This window comes from Formica exsecta, unplaced genomic scaffold (assembly GCF_003651465.1).
Source record: "Formica exsecta isolate Colony F162 unplaced genomic scaffold, ASM365146v1 scaffold1473, whole genome shotgun sequence".
Taxonomy (NCBI): domain Eukaryota; kingdom Metazoa; phylum Arthropoda; class Insecta; order Hymenoptera; family Formicidae; genus Formica; species Formica exsecta.
In genome coordinates, this window is record NW_021848804.1 from 54977 (window position 1) to 76370 (window position 21394).

The following is a 21394-nucleotide window of genomic DNA, read 5'->3' on the forward strand; positions in this document are numbered from 1 at the left end:
TCCCTTCCTCCCTCGTCCTCCTCGTTCCCCTTCCCCTCATCTCGCGAACCACCATTCACCGGCGGCTGTTTAGATTGCCGCATGGTTCGACATGCCACAAAGGACCGATCCGTGACGCTATCGATGGCACTATCATCATCTTGCACTGATGCATCGACGGTGCATCTGCATTTCTGGCATCCGCAAACATCGTACTTGCGAACAAACTTGGCCCGTCCCTCCATATGACGGTTATTATCCATAATTTTTAAATGGGACTTTACGAGCTTGAAAGTTACGTTGTTTCCCTTTTGATACGTTGTTTGATTTTTTACTTTAAAAAATTTTATTTAAAGATTATATAAAAAAAAAATATAATTTATTATGTGTATATATATATATACATTTTATGTTGCGATAGCTTACATTTTGCGGCTTTCATGTATATTTGAATATGAATAAAGAGAGGAACTGACTGAGAAAGCAGCTTAAAGATCCCAAGAGAGGAAGACGCTCGTCTCAAAGTTAAGAACATCGATGCAACATTAACATGCCATTTCACATCAAGATGTAATATCGATGAAGATGTCGATAAAAAGTAATATTTGAAAGATTTATCAGTACACGAGGACATTTAATCATGTCGAAATTTTCATTCTTACATTCATGAGGAAGTAATATAAATTCAGAAAAAAAAAGAGTAATAAGAACGGTGAAGAAACAGATAAAATACCATGTAATATATCTTTTCTTTTCCAAAACAATTTTATAACATTTTCTTTGTACTTTAATCTTTAATGACACAGTTATTCTGTTAATCAAAATTTTAATTTTTTACGTTGTTAAAGCAAAATTATTATTATTATTCTCCATTATTATTATTATTCTCACATCAAATCTCTCATTCTTGACAGGATGATCATGATTGTAATGACGCTACTTGGTAGTATTTCCGAAGCAGTCTTCCATGAAGCTGCTCTTTGTAAGATCGGTTCGACGCGCGATCACGCATCCATGACTCTTCTTTGTGTTATGTACTTTTTCACCCGATGATATGAGCGAAATATCTAAGAATCCGTAACAAATAGAAGTCTTTCTTTCATCCCTAGTTTGATCTTCAGAATGGAATCGCTTGCGCGGATATCTTAAAATATCGCCTAGAGCACCACATCTCCAGAACCTCCTCAATCTTATGTCGATCTAAGCGTCTATATCGCGACGCCATATGGAAAGATAAGGAACAGCGGAAACTTCATGAAAATCAAACTTTAGTCTTGACATTTCTATCGTCTGTCTTACATACATTTTCTAATCGATTCACAGCTGGTCTATTTATATATATACTGACTTTGTGCGTGTATTACTTTGCCTACGATTTTTACACATCTAATGTATTCTCTTTTTTGTACAATCTACTATCATTTTGTTTCCACTGATTGTACGATTAAATTTGATGCTAATCGAGCGACAAAAATATTCTCGATATCTGTCGCAGCTTGAGCGAGAAAGAATAGTGTCGGTTTGTGTCAACCCATCACCTTGACATATTATTCGATCTCTTTGACATAATAGAAGCTAAAAAGTCTTGCGAGTTTGTTTAGAGAAAAATAATATACTCGGTGGCGAGAATATTCGAAGGAACATCTGACAGAAAAGATACAGCAACGAAGCATCGGGAATGTTTCAACATTCTCGATGTTGCAATTTACAGCCCACGCGAATACATACGCGAATCCGGTTTCATTCCTCGACACCTCCCCTCTCGTCCCGCGAACGTGTTGCGTCGCGCCGCAGAATTATCAATTTATTCGATATTTATACGCGGAGAGAGGCGGCCGACCCAATCTCACTCCTAGCTCGTGAATCGTTCATTAATTAACTACCATCCTTCGTTTCGACGGAATTAGTTTTTAATCATAGCGTCCAACGTTCGTTAGGAAAATACGTTAACAAGGACCAGAGTGTATACTCACCGGTGCAGAGGAGCAATAGGTTCATTATCGCGATCTGCGTCCGGCGGTTGATCCTCGGCTTTCTATCCATGATTACAGGAGACGGAGTTTATACAGAGACGAAGAGAGAGAGAGAGAGAGAGAGAGAGAGAGAGAGAGAGAAAGAGAGAGAAACTTCACACGGGGATAGTAATTTCACACGTGTTTCACAATCGTCCGCTGATCCCTCGTCGCGAATCCCTCCCTGTATTCCGAAACTCTCACCGAAGGCGGCAATCAAATGATATAAGCATCGTCAGTGTAATATATATCACTCGGTTATCTCTCTCACGGTATGTATTTATTTATATTCTCACAGGGTCGTGACACAACACGCGCGCACATCCGAATGCAATTCACTGCACGGGTTGTCGCACTAAAGCGGCTGCGGCGGCGGCGACGAGGGAGACTCTCGCTCCACCATTCTTCTTCATCGCACTCGTTTGCAAAAATCCGATCGACGGCGTTCACCACCACTTCTCTCGATCGTCGTCGTCGTCGTCGTCGGTCGCTATCTTCCAGATCTGTCAGTCGTCCTCGGGCGGATACTCGCCGGCGCTCTTACGTTAGCAACGACACCGCGTCCCGACGAATGCATCAGGCGAAAGCGACGACGCGCGCGATCATCGTTTCAAACGAGATGAGAGAAGACTCCATTCCCGCACGGGGCGGTGAATACGTATGTGTGTGTGTGTGTGTGTGTGTGTGGTACGTACGTACGTGAACCGCGTGCACCTGACGGTATTAATTGTTTCCTGCGGTTGGTGATTTAAATCGAGATTTTCCTCCTCTTCGTCTCGACGGAGATATGACTCGGAAACTATGTTATTATTATTATTTTTTTTTTTTTTTTTTTATCACTGTTCCACAACGAGACAATGCGACGGTGAGACCGGTCGAGCTCCCTTTCTCTCCCACCCGGGAGGATAAACGGATGAAAGAGCCTCGTAAAAACCAAGAGTCTGGCGCGAAAAGCAAAACCGTCGCACGTCCGTCGACACCACCAATGCGTATCTCGACAGTCGCACGGCAACTGAGCCTGCGATCTCATCGCGCCTTTGCTGCCCCCACTCTGTCGCTCCCCCCCCCCCTCTCCCCCCACGGCCTATTTGAACCGCCACGCATAGTATGCCGCGTTCGTACTACAACCGACCGTAGCAGCGGTGGTGGCGGTGGTGGTGGTGGTAGTGGTGGTGGTGGTGGTGGTGGTGGTGGTAGCAACGACGACGACGAAGACGGTGGTGGTAACCGGCCAGAGCCGGATGCACATCTGCAGGTGCAAGAGGCGCTAACTCGAGGCTCGTCCGTGAGAGAACTCGCTTATCTCGCAGGGTTTCTCAAATCGCGATGCCTCTTTGATGAATACGAACGAAGAGCGAAGAGAAAGAAGAACGAGAGTACATAATTTAAACGGTAAAATATAACGATTTTCATAAATTAATATAGTCGCATCGCGATAACAATTTTGCCCCCTCGATAGCGTTAAATAATACACTACACTGCGAAAATATTCCCTAGAGCGTATCGCGCGAAGAAGTTTCTATTGTTATTTAGTATTATTCAGCATATGTCGTATTTTCATTATGACATAAAATAGCTTTAAATAAGACTAAGTCTCGAAATATGGTCTCTCTGCATATATGGTGTCCCTCTTGAGATATATACCGTGAGTAAAGTACTTGGACGACACTAGGAACTACTTCAACTCGCTGGTAATAGTGCATTCTGGTTATGTGAAGAGAGTGTATTACGTTTTGCTCTTTTGAAACAACGAATTTAATGAAGGCGGTAAATTTTTATAAGGTCCTTAAGTACATCACTGCTTATGTTTTTACGAGATAAAACATGTTTTTTAAGAGATACAACAGTGCCGAGCGATTCTAAGATTATACGACCGGATATTAAAAAAATGGGAGGGAAAAGTATATTTATACAATTAGACATGTCAAAGTGAAAAAAAATTATAATCCCTTTTTTATTATATATTCCTAGATTTTAGCAATTTTTTCCTCTTAAAGAAATGTAGTACGCGCGATCTGTGCAGTATAAAATTATAACATCAATCACAATAGAGAGAGAGAGAGAGAGAGAGAGAGAGAGAGAGAGAGAGAGAGAGAGAGAGAAAAAAAAGAGCAAATTTTAAATATTTCTCGATTTTATCGGAGAAATGCTCGGTTATATAAAATCCGCCGAAATTATTTATATATATATTTTTTTTTTCCTAATTGACCTGCATAATAAAAATTCAACATTACGCTGAAATAAAAGCAAAGTATCCATTATCCACAAACTTTTTCAAGAGAGAGAGAGAGAGAGAGAGAGAGAGAGAGAGAGAGAACAATGTGCTACTACACTTTAATTTTACTGAATTTACAACCAATGCATATGATATATGCGAGCAATCGAATGTATATCTATAGATAAAAATTGCTCGATTGCAATAGTTCCAACGCAGTGTTTAATAATCAAATTTTTGCTAAACGTATCTTTTCAATAAATATCCTTTCAAGTAACCATCGCGGAAAATTGCATGAAGAACTTAATATAGTGCAGTGATACTTAGCAGTGATGACGTCTACATTTAGACAAGCTAATTTTGGCGGAAGGTAATCTTGCCAAAATTTACGTAATTCTCTAATTTGAGTCTGTTAATCGGTACCCATATGACTGCACATGGGGACTAAACGAGTTTAATTATTTTAATTACTTAAGAGAACTTTCCGGCCAATTTTGCTACAGTGTATACAATATAATATAATGAATAATATAAGAGATAAATTTACATTTTTCACTTATTTTTGCATTTTACGTGCTTCTCATATATAACTTGTCGCCTTCTTTATCAATATAAATATCTCTCTCATTTTCTTCAGTTTTTCCTTCTAATTAGGACTATTATAATTATCGTATGTTATAGAACTCGATAGAATTTAAATAAACTCCATCTCCTTTTTTTTTTCTTTGTCTCTTCTCTCTTCATATGTGAAATTCATTCGGAGAAATATCTGTCTTATGCTCGGGGTGTTAATACGGCACGAGCCAACCCTGTCGGCGGTGGCGGCGATGCACAAAAGGTGGGGATGACCATGCGGCGGGACGGAAGGGACAGAAGGGTGTCGGCGAACGTTGGGCCCTAGTCGTGCGAGGGTAGAGGAGCGGCGAGGACGAGGGTAAGAGGTGCACGACGGCAGTTTGCCCCCACCGATCTCTACGGCAGGTGGTTCTTTCTCCCGCGGGCTCTCCACTCGAGGGACCACCAAGCATTTCGGGCCGACCGCCTGTGTACCGTCACGGAAACGAAGCAAACCTGCTGCGAGCGCGGCTGCACCCCGGATTGAAGGGCGCGCGTAGGGGTTTTTTTTTCTTTTTAATGGATCGCGCCTCCCTCTGATAGAACGCGACCGGTTGGATGAGGCTCGCACTTGTATCGTCTTTTGCGAATCCGCCATTCACAAATGTACTTGCGAAATTATAGTATTTTACTCCGTGCTGATTTTTTTATTCGCAAAACTCTTATCCCTAATGTATTTTGCCTCCGAAAAAAAAAAGATAATGTTTTTCTCGCGTGAAGCTTATTTCGATATCTGTAAAATATCGAGCAGAGAATACGCTGTAACTGTAAAATATGTATCGACGCGGCAAAATGGTGATACTTCGATAGTAGTATCGCGGTGTCATTAGCATTTTTGCGTGTCCAGTTGCAGTTGCGATATGATAGATATCGCGAGAATTTGAAAGAGTTTTATAAACAGTCGCCCCGTTTGCCGATTCTACACATTAATCTTTCGCTTTTTCCCCTCCCTTTTAAATAAAAGCGTTTCTTTATGGAATACTCAACCGGTGTGATTTGCATAGATTCGCAATTCGCAGAAAAGATAGCGCCAACGCCGAGATGGCTGGTTTAGGGGCTACACAAAATGGATTCTTTGTATACGCACGTACACACTATAATATATATGTATGTGTGTGTAATGTTCGTATCGCAGCTTATTTCGTTGTCGATTGTAGCTGTGGAATTTGGAGGTGCGCTATAGCATAAATTAGCGTTTGATGCACTGGGGGTCTCGCCCCGTTGGTAAATGATAAACCGCGTCGCGGAGATTAAAACTGTATTTTGCATTGGCTGCGCGGCGCATCATAGGATGTCGATCACGATGGCCCAGTTGCAGCGGCCGCGGCCATGTAAATTAAACTTGGATCCGATAAATTTCGGCATATCGAGACAATCTTAATGGATGAATAATGATGATGACGATAGCCGATAAAAATAACGCTTTTTCATTTTACACGACGGGGAGGATACAAATTTGTTATTGTAAAAACAATACACTTTTTCGCGCGCGTGCACGAAATACCTAACATAGATCAGATCGAGGTGTATCGAGCCGCATTTAAAATACGAGCTAGACCGACATGTGACAATCTCATTTTGCCACGTTACATCACGTCCTACTGGAATGCTCGAAGGAATGCAGAGGACGCGTTTATTGCGTAACACCACGTTTATTAGGATCGTATACGACGACAACGCGCGCGTGTCGTCGTCGCTCCTCGAGTTGATCATTGTTGGAGACCGGCACAAACTTCAATCTTTCAAGCTTACAAACGAGTTCTTATTTGTCTGTAGCGAACAAAGGCGAGCGTGTAATTTCGCCTCCGAGACGAGGCCAAGATAGCAGCTGAAGATTCATTTCGCATCGCCGTAGAAATTTCGTTAGAAACACAAGCTGTAAGGCACGCCCTCGCAAAACCTTCGCTGTTCAGATGCCCTTCGCTACCTGGCCAGTCTGCCTCGAATCCTTGGACGTGGTTGCCTCTCTGGTCGTGACCATCTTTACTTTCATCTCGTGAACGATGGAAGGGCTCTGACATATGCAAGCTCCACATATCACGGTAAAGTATCACGATCATGTTCACGTCGACATGCATCGTCGACATGCGTTGTCCGCAAATATGGGCAAAGTACCACCCAATATTGGCGACAATGTGTATATTGGTAACATTATCGCCGACAAATATTTGCCACCATGTCGCTATTCGATAAACATCAAAGAAATGCTGTCGAAAGATGCCGGAGACTCAACTTTGCGTACAATAGAATACTGTCGAAAACTTTTATATTTTAGCGCACTTTTCCCATTATTTTAAGCGATCGTATCAAAGTCGTTGACTCGGGCTCTGGAAACAGTGTCAAAACTTGTATATAGCGGCCCACGTTTTTTAATTTCATTAATTTTGCTCTTAATAAAGTATTTATGAGTATTGAATGTTCTCCGGGGAAGGAAGCGACATCGAAAACTCGACGTCTTGTTATTAATGGCGTGAATTCGATATGACAACATGGGATATTCTTGGCAACGAAATTTATCTCCGAAACGTTGCCAGCAATTATGTCAGCTATATTGCGGTATCGTAAACGCGGCTTGAGACCTGTATATTTTTATTTACAGCTTCGTTCACGCTCTCGACAGTCGCCCGTTTCCGAGAGGAGAGACATCATTTTTAACAAAACTTTTATGTGAAATGAAACGCGTTCTCCCATGGCGACTTGTGCATGCGCGCACGAGTCTGGAAAAATTGTCGATCAATCCTGAATAAATAATTAACTCGGCCGTTTTCGCCAAATAACGAATTCGATTAATCAATGATAAAATATGCATCGTAATCATTCGTGTATTATTAATTCGATCAATTAATTAACAAACCGAATTCGTTTATTGCGCAAGTACATTCGATATCAAATTCGATATCACATAACGACTTCTTTTTTTTTTTAAAGAGAGCGACAAAGTAGATTTTCAGTAAATGTAAGTCCTCAATCCTGCATCCATTAGCGGAGTGCCGTAACATGTTCATTATAAAATTCCAATAATTAATATTTTTAATTCTTAACTATCTCATAATTAAAGTTGATACATATATATTTTTATTACGCAAATAATTTCTAATGACCAATAATACTAATGATATGTGCAACGAAATTTGACGACAGCACTGCTTACGAGAAGTTCTGTTCGCCTACATCAATAAGGTACTACTTGTTAATGGCATTCAAAGATTTGCAAAGTGACGTAACAATCGTAACTCCACTTGGGATATTCAAACGCTGCTTTAAATCGTGCACTAGATTCTAATCGGTCTAATGGAAAATGGGATTGTTCGAGGGAGAGAAGCAAGCTTAACTGTTTCGAGTTCTCGCGATCAACGGCCGGTAATTAGCGGCGTACATAGAAAGTCAATCGCGGCACCGATTATGCGCGCATCGGCGCGTAACGGAATGCGTGCGTGCGTGCGTGCGTGCGTGCATTCGTTTGTTCGTTTAACGCGACATTGCGACCCGTCCCGATTTTCGGCCTCCGGACGACACGAATGAGTTGATCTGATTCGAGGTAGCGGAGCGAGAGCGCGTATCCGAGGGTTGGTGGAGATCGCGCCGATGTAGAAGCTCGCCCCGTTGCAATTCGCTCAAATTGAGCCGTCCAATTTGTTCGGATTGTCATGCTAAAACGGGTCGGATGCGGCGAAAGAACGAGCGAAGAGAGGAGGTGAAAGAAGGGCGCTCCGTCACAGTCTTGCCATTGTTATTGGAATCGCGTTCGCAGAATACATTTACGAGACGTATGCGTTTGACACGCGTTCCCGTATCTCATCCTCGGTGACCGATATACCGGAAGGTGAGACGCGCGAGAGTTAATATACGTCTCGCGGAAGTTAGTCCGCGTCCAAGTGTCCGACTACTATGATAAAGAAAGTTTCACGCGCAGAGTGCTTTCTGTGAAGATTTTCATTCGACGATAATTATATATATGTAATGTGCCATATTTCAGGGTGTCTACTCTCTGAGAAAATACGGATAATTTAGATTTCTCAAAGATTTTTTTATATTTGGAAAAATCAGGAAATTCTCATGAAATTTTATTGGAATTCAGGCAATTTAAGAAATTCAGGAAATTTAATTTAATTTTGTAATTAAAAAAAAAACTATTATCTCTTTGATAATTTTGTTTTTATATTCCAATCCACCGATTTGCCAAGTTGTGAGAATTATATGCATTTAAAGTATATTATAAATATATATATTTATATATATATATATCTGTTTATATATTCAATGTTTTAAGAATATAAAATGTGCAGTACATATTTTTTATAATTTTAATTTTTTCAGTGATAAAAAAGAATAAAAATGTTATACAGAGATGAAAAATGTTTATCTTCCAAAAGCTATTCGGTTGTTCCTCGGTAAATCTTCAAATCTCGTACTTGAAACTTGAGTGGTTCTTTACTTTTCCTTCATATGAATGAAAAGCATTAGAAAACACACACAATGAAAAAGCTTATTTTAAAAAAGTTGCTTTTAAAGAATCTCTAAAAGAATTCTCTTTACCTGAAATTTTGAACAAAAAAATCTGGAAAATGAGGGAATTTTTTCACAAAATTTGAGTGAACACCCTGTATTTGTAACTTATGTACGATTCGAATTTATCACAGGATAGCCAATGACAACTTTGGCGCGGGTCCAATCGGAGTACGACCGATGTCTACGACGGGTTTCATTGACCCGTTGCACATCGTTCGATAGTCGAGATATATCGGGAAATTGTTCGGGAAAGTTGAAGCGCGTTATCGTCACTTGAAGTTGCGTTAATAAATCCGCCCAATAAACGATTTCGATTCTCGCTCAGAGGCGACTGGCGCGCTTCAATTTTTACGCGAGTGCCCAAGTGGCGCGACCAGGCCATTATGTGTCATTTACTTTCCGATACTTGAAACTCGTCGCCGACCTCGCGCGATTAAATACCGCGCGAATGCATACATATGTACACACGGCACATGCACTCGCGTTTCCAGATGCGTGCATGCGTATGCACTCTACCATGCCCGCGGGACGACCGGTTGTATCACGCGACGCGTAATACGCAAACCGGACGCGGTTTTAAGCCCATTTGCAACTGCGAAAGATTAATATATATTCCGCTATTCTGCCAGAGAAAAATACGTTGACACCGATCTCTTCGTTACACTGGAGCGCAGGCGTCGTATGCTCGAATATAAAACTGCGTTTTCAAAATTCCCATACGGTCCAAATTTTTCGTAATATATATATTCCAAGAATTAAAAAATCGTGCAATCTATATAATTAATTAAATAATAAAAAGTGTTATATTAATGAAAGATGCATCAATCAAGTATAGGTACATCGTAACAAAATTATTCTTTATCTTAATATTTAATAAAAGTTATTTTTTTATCTTGCGTACATATTTATTTGAAGAATATAAAAAATCGAGTATAAAAAAAAAATCGAGTATAAAAAAATTTTTCAGCTTGCGTACAATGCATGCTCTCTTGGATTCCCTGAATATTGACGATAGAGATTTTCTTCGTGAAGACGTTATAACATCTCGCAGTCGCCCACGTTCGAAAGAGTATTCGGATGCCGGCCGATTCGACGACGCACAATCGAGTCTTTATTTTCCCGGGACCGAGGTCATCTTCGCGTTGTGGCAATAAGCGATAACAGCAATGCGCCCTGCTCATCCGTATAAGTGCCAGCGCACACAAATATACTCGATCCTTTCGACTCGTTATTGTCATCGTCGACGGTTCGTTACCCCGTCGAGTCCTTTTGACCCCGCGAACGCATCTCCGCGACTCCGCTCCCCCTTTTTCTCCGCGTCCTCCTTCTCCATCCGCGGATTTTTCATCTCATCTCCTCGCGGTCTCGTGGTTTTCCATTCCCGTTTGGCTGCGTGCGCGAATCTACCGTTTTTTTTTTTTTTACACAGTTACGGCACCACCGTTCGATAATTCCGAGAGATCATCATCCGAGAGATGAAATCTTGGAAATAAAATCACATTCGAAAAACTGCAATATCGTAGTAGAAGTTTGTCAAAGAAAGAGGAGAAAAGTGACCGTCGCCGAGAAATTTAATTTGCTCTTCTCTTAACCAGTTTAGTTGATAATGCGGAAGACTTTATATAGATTTGCGAAGAGAAGCTGTAGGTAGGAGATTCACGACAACGATATTGCATAAACCGCCCGTCCGATTATATCATAAAAGCCCGTCGAGAATTACCGGTAAGAATATTGAAGTTATAACGTGGATTTTGCCACGGCGAAGACTTGAAGCTCAGCTTGCGATGCCGAGCATTCTAGATTCGCGAAAAAGCAAAAATTTATTTCGTTATTTATAATAAATTTCTAGAGATATCGATTATCATATTCACCGTAGGAATATCGTATCGCATAAAATTTTGACGATAATCTCCAATAGAGTTTAACATACATTATGTACAAAGCGACTAATGCCGCCGTATCTGGGACGAACGTTCAAAATTCCCATGAATGAAAAGTTTCGGGTTAAAAGGATCCCCCACTTTGGCGAGGTTGTTGCTTTTACATACGAGATGCAGCATGCGCTGCCTTTTGAGCTCAGCTCTATAAAAATTCCTCGTTAAGGAAAAGCCAAAATTCAAAAAGGGAGTTGTGTCGTGAGAATAACAGTTATTAAGCTCAATGCTCGCTTTTACGTTCATTACGAATACATTGCGAAAACATTTTCGCTCTTTGGATGAATTTAGAATTTGCGTACGGTTAAACGTTTGAAATGTTTTTCTTTTTCGTACATGTTATAATTTCTGCGATATTCGCGAAAGTTTGCTTTCTCTCTCTCTCTCTCTCTCTCTCTCTCTCTCTCTCTCTCTCTCGCAAAAAGTATTTTCAATATAATTTTCGTGAAGTTTGCAAACCTATCAAGTTTTATCGATATCGGCAAGCCCGCCAGCATTTGGTAAACGCATTGTACGAGATACGAGAGAGCGAAGCCTGTATCTCATCGGAAGAAGCAGGCGTCACGCTTATTTAGGACGCGTCATCCTAAGTGTGATCTCGTAACTTTTCGCAGCTGGAAAGACGTTTCCGTTTAGAAAATCGATCGACGTTGACGTCAGCGAATTCATTATCGTTGTTCGGAAAGAGATGGAAGGCGAAAATGGAGGGCGAATAAATGTGGCGAGGGACAGGGGCTGCAGTTTTAATTACATACAGATTACCAAAGCAGTCTCTCCGCCTGATCCGCGGAGTCATGGAAAGCGCGCGGAAAATGCGATTTAATTAAATGGTAACAATTCACGATCGGCGTATTAATGAAGCATCTATCCGTTCCTCCGCGAAGGGTGCCCGTCTCTGTGAGAGAAAGAGAGAGAAAGCATCGCTGGCATAGTTGCGGCGCGGCAACAATTGCGTTCCGATTCGCGTATCGGAACAGACGCAAACCCCGCGTCCGGCTTTGAATTCGCGAACGCGACTATCTTCCTTGACAATCGCTCACTAGCGATTAACATCAATCTCTCGGCCAATCAGAAGGTGAATCTCGTGAGATGAATAATCGTTATCTCAACAACTGAAAATTTTCCGGTGAGCGCTCATCGATTGAAGATGTCTCGGAATAAAAAGGATTTCTATTTTAAATAATGCTATATGTATATTGGTAAATATATAGCGCGATAAGCATTTAAACTCTTGATTTAAAAAATATTTTATTACTGCAAATATTTAAAAATGTACGATAATAACGTCCGTACTCGATATATGTATAATAGTATCTGCCAAATGTGACAACAGTCGTGCAAGAGCTTGCCAAATTAGGAGAAAAGCAAAATAATAAAATATTTTCGCACGATGCCGCGAGATATCGCGATTAAGTCGCTCGCATCAATGTATTATTATGTCGTAAAATAATTATTTATTTTTCAATTCTAATGTATTTTAATTTTAATAGCATTATAGTGATTAAATATTAAACGTGATGTTTAAGATATCGTTAATGACCTTATTAACGCTTTGAGAAACAACATTTGAAATTATCATATATGTGCGCTCACATGTATTAATATATAAACTACATGACACCTCATTATTTAAAACATGCGAATATATTAAATCGTGATTTATCATAACAGCGCTAAGGAAAATTAAAAATAATATTATAAATCGTATAAAGATTATTTCGTAGGAATGAGATTTTACATGGATTCGCGAAATTCGAAGGGTGCATTATTTCCGCATATTATAATTAGGACTAATTATCCTAATCGTTTACTTTTATAACAAGAAGTTTTTTTATGATAAAAACAAAGTTACTCCCCTAAGGCATCGTCATGAGCCACATTAAGATCAATTATCAGAAAATGTTTTTCAACAACAGATGAGTATATGTACACGTGTGTCATACATATGTTCGTACACGTTTACTTTGGACAAAATTCTCTCCATCACGGGCTTCCGTATAATACGGTAGACCGCTAATTAAACCTTACCGTAAATCCCAATGTTTCATGTGCAAACTTGTGCATGAGGTTACACGCATGCATGGCGAGACTTGCCAAAGGCTGTTTATACATTAATAACGGTGCACCTTGTAGGCGTTCTCTCGTGAGAGAATGTTAATTCTACACAGAAATTAAGTACTCCGGACGATCTCTTTCTTTTTCCTCATCATCTAATGTACCGCATCAAAGTTCGCTTACACACTTCGCTTGTTTATGACTGCGTTAAACAATATTCTTGAACAACTATTTTAACTTTTGGATCTCTCTATATATCGCGCGCGCCTTATCGGATGAACTTTTGAACATTATAATCTAATAAAAAATTCTGCAGCGGTATTATTAGTTTAATATGCATATCGCGTGGAATATTGCTTTTGCAATCCAATCTTTTTACGCGATAGATTTTAATATTTTTGAAAATTGCGAGGGCTCCTTTGCACACGCGTGTCTAATAAAATCTTGGCGAGCGACGCGAAGCGCACGATGACCTTTTGACAGCACGCATGGCATACTTCGTATCGAGTGCGTCTCGCCTGAACGACGTAACGGTACGTATCGGAACCCGTATTCTTCGCAGTAGATGTCGATTTTGTAGCACGTATAGGAGAAATAGATACTCGAGGAATTAGAGATATCGCGTCATCGAAAGTAAGTTTTAAGGCTTTAAATCGAAATCGTCGACGTTCTCATCGTCCGTGTTACGGTCGGATGGAATAGTCTTTGTCGGGATACGATACTTTGAAACAGTCTCCTTTCCTCTCTGTTATTCCAGTCACTCCGCGCTACAAAATTGTATTATCTCGACAAACAGTGACAAGGCGCGAGAGTTACAATGTAGTGATGAAGCTGTAGAAAATTTCATAACTCGGAGCTATGAGATAAGAGGTCGCAGGGGCGGTCTAGCTAACGCTGTTTTTCTTCGTGTTGTTTATGCCATCTTATTTTTATCAGCAACTATCTGCCGGAAAATCATCGCCATCCGTCGTGCAATTTCCATTTTTATCTTGACGGGGGAGAGGGGAAGGGTGGGAAGTGCGAGAGGTGTATGCGCCTCAGGTGTATACTTCCTATGACCCTATTTTTCTTCCCCAGTGTTTTTAACGCGGTGTACTTAACGGCTGATTAAGGCTTCTCTATATTCGTGTTCTCCGTGCACACGACGATTAAATCATATACGATCTAAAAATATAGATATAATCCGCGTTATATGAAGACGCGATTACCACAATCAACAATTATAAACGAGAGAGAAAAATAGAAAGTGTGATGTCTTTCGTAGTAATAACGCGACATCAAGCCGCAACGGTAATTACTTGAGATATTTCCCTCGGAAGCTCCCATACCATCAAAATTTAAACGGTTTCCCGGGTTATGAGCGTCACTCGACGGGGTTAATGACGTCGCGCGTCTAATCGCTCTGACGAAGCCTAAGTTTTAAATGGACGTAACTAGAGAGAGAGAGGGGGGGGGAGAGAGAGAGAGAGAGAGAGAGATGGGGTTAAAAGGCAAAGTTCATCTCTAGACGAAGACATGTCATCGATCGTAGAGGGAAGCGGTCGAGCGTTTCCTTGTACAATGCCAGCGGAAGACGAAAGAGAACGGAGAGCTGATCTTCCAAGATGGCCTCTTGAGCCTTCTCTCGCTGCGGCAAGGAAACTCGTCCATCTCTCGTCTCCGGCTGCGGCCGCTGCCGAGTCACGCCACCCATCAGCGATTCAAAGGCCCCGAGGGCCAGCAGATGGTCGCCAGTGGCTATGGCCTGAGCATGGAACGAGAAACTACCTAGCGTTTCCTACGGGGCCCGTCATCGAGAGACGCGGCAACGTCGCGCGTCGAGCGGGCCCCAGGCCCGCCGGGCACGTACGTATCCCCCCGTTCCCCGCCATTCTCGTAAAATCCTACCTCTAAGCGTGGCGACCCGCGTGTTCTCCGCTCTCCCCGATCTCCTCACTGACCCGCTGTTCAAGAAATGCACGGCAACGTCGCGCCGTGCCTGCAACCGGGGGCCCGCTGCTGCTACCTCGCCGACGTTATGTCCGGGAACCCAGGGCCGGCTTCCCCCGTTGCGATTCCCGTCCCTATCCCCTATATATGACGCTTTACGAGTGGCGCCTGTTGACACGAGATTGTCGTTAGCCTTGAAAGTACCTTTTACCGTTCAATGATTCGCGACTCGTTCAATGATGGCGATTATATACGATAGACAAAACACCTTTACTTTAACAAACAATATACGAGAACTTCTGAATGTCGAATCGCGTATGGATTCCGCAAGTTAAATTACGTCGAGTTTGTCCGCGGAAGAGGGGACCGGCAAAGATACTCACCGCTGCCTTGTTTCGGTGGCGAGGACCGATTAATCGAGCGCCTTTACTGGTGTATCCGGACTACGCGACTCTTTCTTACGTCAAAGTACTGATTTGGCAAGCGATCGCTCGTTTTGTATAACGCAATGCGAACGTGGTCGGGAAAGATCCAGCGCCGTTCCTGGCGAGGCGTCAAGAACCGGCTAGTCTCTCTGACGCTAGGCTGGCATTGTCTTGACCTCAGGCGAGAGGAAGGCCGGGTAAGCAGTAGGGCCCCCCTTTTACGTCTTTTACGCGCTCGTATACCCGTATTTACTACAAAGGCGATACCTTTTTTTTTTTACCTGCGAGAATCGCGCGTACTCTCATTTCCCTTTAAACTTTACGCTGCGGCACGTGATCGTTAATAACGTCGGCTTCGAATAGTTTTGTATGGATGACCGCTTGTTGCGACAGAACGATACCTTGACATCTTCTCTTCCACAACCGGGATTTTCTCCTTTCGAGAAAGAACGCTGTAACTCTCTTTGTCGTAAATTAGTTTAGTAAGGGATTTGGAAATCTGGACGAATGCGAATGTAATATGTTTTGCGTTGCAAAGCGGCTATTAAGAACCGCATTTGAGGTTTCCTAGAGGTAGAAGGCAAATCTCGTAAACTACATTTACCACAAGATACTAACCTCGAGGCAATCGAAGAAGATCCGATTTAACAACAGACGACAAATATAAGCAAGATCGAGAGGTATACTGATTTCTAAAATATCCCTTTACAGTTTCGGAAAAGGGAGATGCGTACGGTGGTAGCCTCCGATTTTATTATAACAAATAATACACAAAAAAATTATCTTTCAATTTTTCAATATTTTACAGCGAGAGATTTATCTCGCAAAGTATTTATTTCTGTTCAACCGTAAATAATATTTCTTGGTAAAAATAGAACTCGGGTTCCTGTGCATGTTATGTATAAATGATTGAAAATCCAGGAGAAGAGGACAGCGCAAGATACGTGAAAAACATGAAAAATGCGGCCAAATTGAATTTCGTTTCGGCATGTAATTAATATATCATCGGGGCAGTGGTCGATCAGTCCGCGAAACTCGCCGATTTTATATGAAATATACCAAGTGGGTTAATGCGACGTATTATATCGCATCATCGCACCCTCCGGATAATTCTTGACTCTCTAGCCATACATCTTCATTAAAGCCAAGTTATATTCTCAAAGTCTAAAAGGGGGGTAAACTCGCACGTTCTCTTATATCACAGCGTCGTAAATCACATTCCGAAATTCGTCCGGGAAATACGATCTCTCTCTCCTGACGTTCGACATGTCTGATTTATCATTAATGTTTTCGCGCGTGGCTTTCCTTTAATTATTTCACCTATTATTACTGAAACTTGCTTATGGAAGATATAATCTGTAGATGTATCTGCACATTATTGATCACTTTCGCTAATGTTAGGAAAAATCTTAATGCGAATAATAAAATACAAATATAATGCAATGAAAAATAAATATATATAAGTAAATTTCCGTGGAATTAATTTTGTCTCTATCCCGCTATTAAATTTGCGCGTTTCGTACTGTATAAGGAAAACTGTTCTTAGTAAGTGAAATGAAATATATTTCGATATCGCCTCGACAGTTTGACACTTTAGACTTATGGACCTTATTCAATGATCCGGCTTATTTCCTGGTAGATTCCGCTCTCGCGAAACTTGAGATAATTTTCCGATCGTTTCGTAATCGTCATATTTTCGCGAGTTATTTCGTGGCGTACAATATTTTATCTCATCGTGTCGTCGATTTTATCATCCCCGCTGTTAACTGGAGTGAAATATTTCGATTCCGCTTCGATGACCTGACTGATTTAGACTCATTTTATTCCATGATCCAGCTTATTTCTTAGTGGATTTCACTTTCGCGAACTTGGAGCAATTTTCTCGGATCTTATTGTTAGCGACTCATTTTGTTATATAAAAGATTGTATGTGATAAAATGCAAATCATTATATTTCAAGAGCTTATGCCGAGATACGAGCGATCGTTAATTTCGCGCAGTGAACTCATCTTTAAAGTTACGCTCGTATATAATTAGGAAAAATACTGTATATCATATCTGCATCTTTCGCTGATGTATGTATTAGTAGATATGCGCAATCGTGTGAGGTATATACGTTTAGGCGTCTACTCTCTTGGTGTAACTCATGGACGCAAGTGGGTTAATATGTTGTAGTTTATAAACCGAGAGACTTTCACTAATCCGGCTGCTGCGTCTCGATTCAGCGATCGTTATTGCTCCTCGTCATTTCCGTCGGACTTGGGCTATAGGGTCGTCGGTTTAACGAACGAGCGTAATATTCCACAAAGCGCATACGCCGCGCATTCCACACACGGGCTCGTAGCCCCATCGTGGAACGAAAGCTCGGAAACTAACAAGGAGTTCTTTCATTCCGGTCTTTCCAGCGCAACCGCGACGGCAGGCTCCGCCGCACAAAAAATGCATCACCCTCAAGTAAGAGGAGAAACGGTGGGGGAGGTTGAGAGCGTGACGCGGCGAGACGAGGAAACGAGAGCAAGCGGAAGATAAAGAGAGAGGAATTGAGGGAAAGATAGAGAGAGAGAGAGAGAGAAAGAGAGAGAGAGAGAGAGAAAGAGGAACGAGGAGAGATAGGTATGCAGATAAGGGGGAAGAAGGATGCCCTCTTCATGTGTCGCAAAACTATAAAACTTTAATATTACGAGAGAGCGCGCGCGCTCTCATCGGGTGGCGGAAAGAGAAAGAGAGACCGACGTTGCGTCAACTGTGTATTATCGTCACTTTGTCGGGAAGAGAGTGCAAAAAACTGCTTATCTCGAAAGCGGAGTCTGTACGCTTCTAGATGCGTGCTTCTATCGAGGAGACGGCGACTGCGAAGAGGGAGCGAAAGGCCGCGGAACGGACGGAGAGAAGCGGGTACAAAGAGAAACACTAGACGAGAGCTCTCTGAGTCCACCCTCGCTCCTCGGATAGGAAGGAATAAGGACAGTCGAAAAAAAGCCGAGAGAGAGAGAAAGGGAGATATGCAAGGATGCAGAGACGAAAGGTACGAGAGAGAAGACGAGACACAAGGAGATGATGCGGGAAGCAGAGAGACGTCGGTGCGAGCGAGAGAGACGAGGAAAGCGATGGCAGGCTGCCCATGAGTGGAGAGGTAGAGGGAGATGAGGAAAGGTCTTGGGTTCAACGTTTCCTAAGAGACGTTGGCGGCTAAATTTAACCGTGCCCCGCGTCATAGCGGCGCGCGCGATCCGGCTGTTTCGTTCAAGGCCGCGAAAATCGCCTTTCAGTTTGAATTATAAGCGCTGGATATTCTATCTGGAACGACAGATGATCGTTTCATTCGCTGACGATCGAATGGAACGATTGACAGTTCGAGCGACGTTGCATTTATTGTTAGTTGCATGCGGCGTCATTGATTTGATGAATTTAGCGTCTCTCTCTCTCTCTCTTTCTAGAAGCGCTATATCTTGTAATCGCGATCGAGGTAACGGAATGCGTCAACTTTCGATGAAAAATACCCCAACAGAATATTATCCTTTACCGCAATTGTTTATTATCGCGTCGATAAGATTCCGTGTTTAATGGGTTGCACTTTTAAAGACAGTGGCATCGCGAAATCCTATGCATCTAGTTCAGCGTAAGCTTCGGCGCGATACATCGATAGTGTAGTGTAATCCTTGCGGATCGGTGGAGAGAAAATAATTTACGTTAATCCTTTGTAACAATAGCGAGAGAGAGAGAGAGAGAGAGAGAGACAGAGAGACAGAGAGAAAGATTCTCTATATTTTGTGTCGGAGATCCACGATGCAGTAGATAGATCGAGTACACGAGGGGGGATGAGGATGATCGGGGAAAATTAGAAACCCGGCGTTCTCTCTTTCTCTCTTTCTCTATTCCTCCGCGTCTCTCCCTATAATTGGATCTAAAGTCGTCGAAACGTGACACGCTAATCGGCCAAGTCGCTCCGGCGGATAGAAGTCAAAGAGTCTGCCCACGAGCGATAAGCCCAACTCCTTCCCCGGCCCCGATAACGACTTTATGCCCGTGTTCTACTTACACTTCGTTCGTGCTCTCTACTCTCTCGCGTGCTCGCCCGTCCCCTCGCTAAAACAAGAAGAGCCCCCTCCACCGGGTACTCCCTTCGCGGCAGACTCATCGGGAGGGAGTACCCGGAGTTACCGGTCGCGGCAACGACTAACTTTCGACGCGACGTCGTTTTCCTCCTGCACTTTTACATTATCGTCGCTCATCTTTCTCGCACGCCGTCCGCGCGTCCGAACTTTAATCTCATCGCTTTACTTTGATAAATCGCATGACAACCCTGTCCTTTTACAGGCTGACGGCGAATTGACAGCGCACTTTTTTTTTGGGCCAGAACCGACGTCTTCTGGTTTTCGCGAAAGGCTTTTCATTATTTGCGATTGTCTCAAGCTTTTCGCGGGTAAATGTCACGCCAGGAGAATCACGTGTGTGCTTGAGAAGTTGAACACGTAATAATATACGTGGGAGATTCGTAGATTAAGTTGAACTTTTCTCAAGTAAATTTTTAAAGTTGAGAATTTGTGCTTGAAATATTATTCTACAGGATAAGGATTCGTCTTGAAATTTATTTCGAGAGAGTGGTGTAATTAATCTTTATTACTGTATTAAATATTTCCGTAATTAATTTAGTAATGAAATTTAGTATATAGGGAAAAGTTTCACCGACAAAATTGTAAAATATGAGAGGAATCCGGTATATAAGTGAAACTCGAATCTTTGACAGCGATGTTTCACGCCTTCGGTGCGATTTGTCTGATGGATAAACTACGAGTTTATTTACGAGGATAGCGCAACACAATCGACACAAAATTTTCCCACTGCACAAAATCGCTCGTTCTCATAATCGACACTCGTGGGTGTTTGCCTGGCTCTTTCTCCATTCGGTGCTTTTGTCAAGCTTTTGCTGCACTGCCACTTGCAATGATTCCCAAAGCCGCCGCCTTTTCTCTCTCTTTCTCTCTCTCTCTCTCTCTCTCGGTTTAACAGTATTCTCAGAAAAGAGTATTCTTATAGAGGGAAATACTCCTCTCTCCACGAAGGCGCGTATCCTCCGCGAACAATGGGCGAGAGCGTGGGACATACTCGTACGCGTACGACGCCAGATGCCCAACCTTCTCCATTCTTTCCCGAAAGAAACCGGCGATTTTAGGTCGTGGAATCAAGACAAACGCCTGAAGCAGACGGAAGCGGAGTGAATGCGCCCGCGAAAAAGCGTATGTGCTGGTTTCGTTTAAATTACCGAAAAATGTAATATTTTTCTCGTATAAAGAATATTATACGCGAACAAATAGAGATAGCCATCAATCGCGCGGATCTCTGTCGCGGTCGATCTTCCTAATTGAAATCTGTTTGCTCGTTGATAAAAAAATTATCTTCGTGTTATCCCGATAATAATAATCTCAATTTTCTAAAAGAAAAAAAAAAAAAAATTGCTCAACTAGAAACGGAAGTGAAAGGTGGCTATTACATTGAATGTACGGCCGACAATCTGGATTGAAAACCCCTGATGTAGATAAACGGAATCATTCTAGCGTGATGAGCTCGCGAACACGTATGTAAGTAAAGGAGAGATACGGTAGCCATCAGCTTTTCTCTAACGCGGCTACGCGGATTTATTTTATCCGCGCGCGTAATCGCGAGGGAATGCCGCGCCTTACGTAAAAGCCATCCTCCAGCTTCCCCACTTCCACCCCCCCCC

At 42.2% G+C, this 21394-nt stretch overlaps 1 protein-coding gene and 1 long non-coding RNA gene across 2 annotated transcripts in view; one reads left to right on the forward strand and one right to left on the reverse strand.

Annotated features, from left to right (window-relative positions):
• Positions 1–21394, reverse strand: part of LOC115246328 (hemicentin-2-like) — a 129584-nt gene that overhangs the window by 19550 nt on the left and 88640 nt on the right. The gene's annotated exons all lie outside the window — the stretch shown is intronic.
• LOC115246312 overlaps positions 3181–21394 on the forward strand; it is a 61211-nt gene continuing 42997 nt past the window's right edge. Inside the window, exons 1-2 of the long non-coding RNA XR_003885652.1 lie at positions 3181–3383; positions 6598–6863. This is a non-coding gene — a long non-coding RNA (uncharacterized LOC115246312). The remainder of the gene's footprint in view (positions 3384–6597; positions 6864–21394) is intronic.